This window comes from Geospiza fortis, unplaced genomic scaffold, assembly GCF_000277835.1.
Source record: "Geospiza fortis unplaced genomic scaffold, GeoFor_1.0 scaffold54, whole genome shotgun sequence".
NCBI classification, from domain to species: Eukaryota; Metazoa; Chordata; class Aves; order Passeriformes; family Thraupidae; genus Geospiza; species Geospiza fortis.
The window spans coordinates 4,059,967-4,061,864 of record NW_005054301.1 but is presented as its reverse complement, the minus strand read 5'-3'; positions in this window follow the sequence as shown (position 1 = coordinate 4,061,864).

Genomic DNA, 1,898 nt, shown 5'->3' with positions numbered 1-1,898 from the left:
TCAGCATCAGCTATGCTTCAAATGTGTAAGGTTCCATTAGGTTCTAAGCTCACTGTGTATGCAGAATTTGCAATCTGAGACTGTGCGTTCAATACCAGTGGACATTTTGATTCAATTTCCCTATTCCTCAGCTCAGCATTTGGAAAATGAGCTTATGACCTGAGAAAGGTGTTGTCCAAAGTAATTAGTTTTTGCAAAACAGTCCAGTGCTTTGCTGAGTGGCGCCACAGAAAAGCCCATGTGGAAATAAATTACTCTTCAGGGCAGGATTAGTAGTGTGTAGAAGGGCCACAAATAGAGCAATGAAGAAAAAACATAGAATCAAGTAACAATACCTTTAACAGGCATTATTATTCTTGTGCAAGGAGTAAAGTAAAGGTCATGTCAAAAAACAGTAGCATGTGATCATTAGAGGCTGTGTAGAAACACACAGAAAACTCCTGCCCCCACCAGTGGTGTGGTCTGTCCCTCACTGCCTCATCTTGGCTCTCCTTTGAGTTGGAGTAATTAATGCTTCCTTTCTATGTACACTCTGGCAGTAAATTCCTTTGGAATAGTTTGATACCATACATTTTACAAATATAAAATATTCCTATGTAGTAAACAATTTCTTTGTATAACTGTGGATTTTGGAACAGGATTTTTGTGTATTTTCAGGGTTATGCATTTAATGTAGAATAAAGCCAAGTGCTCTGCTGCTGTGCTGAATAGGCCCAGAGCTGCTCAGAGTATGCTGATATTTTTGTACACTACTTGCAGTGGGGAGATAAGGTCTTCTGCAGTCTAGGAGGCAGAAGCTTTGGAGCAGGAGAATGGAGTGTCCTCTCCTGCTACATAGCTGGGTATTCTGCGTGAGTCTGACATAAATTATTAACTGGCAGACCCTATTTTCCTGTAAATGATGAGAGATTTGCAAAACTTTTGAAAACATGGCTGAATATAAGAAAATATTTGTTTATGCCAGTGTTTGTAACTGTGATGAAATTTGTTAATAGACTGAATTAACAAGTATACAGAAAATGAGATGTCAGTGGTATTGCATAATCTCACCTGGCCACTTTCCCAGGACAAGTAGAGTTTTACCTAAATGTCTGGCACAATTGACAAAAAAAAAAAGTGCCAATCCCATATCTTTCTTAGCAGTAAACCTTCTCATTGCTAGCAGGCTGCAAATTGTATTTAGTGCGTGACTTACTGTAAATGTGCACCCCTTGCTTTGAGGCCATCACGGAGGTGAATTCCATGTGGGCTGCTGGGATCACACTATCACACTGGCCAGGGGGTCTTGTAGCTGCTTTTGCAAGGGAACTGCTGAGGTTAAGCTACTTGTAAGTTTTTTGTAATTTAGTCAGACCAGCTGGATATGACCTCAACTTTTCTCTCAGGTCTAAGCATTGACAGAGGAGTGCCCCAACATTTCCTGCTCTTCAGAAGGTCAGGAATATTTGATCTGGTTAATTCCGAGAAGATGAGAAAATCGTATTTTTTTCACAGCTCCTTTTAGAGCAGAAGTGCCAAAAGGCCTGTTGTCACCGTTTCCAGCTAGACTGCAACCTCCTGCCTTTTGAGGTTTGTGGGAGAAACAGTTATTTTTCTCAAGAAGTGCTGAACCAGTGTAAAAGCTTTTAATCCTATCCAAAAGGAACAAGCCAGCTTATCTCCTGCTGTCCCCTTCAATGTGCCAGCCATTAAACTAGACATGAATATCTACATAAAAACAAACCCTGCAAGCCAAGGCTGACCCTGGGCAGTAGAGTTACTTTACCTTTTACATTACTTGATCTTGGTGGTGTTCAGGTCAGTGCTGTTGAGTGTGTTTCTCTGCATGGCCATTTACAGCACGTGCAGGGCTTTGGGCAGCAGTGTGGGGCATCATACATGGCTGTAAGCTGTGCAAA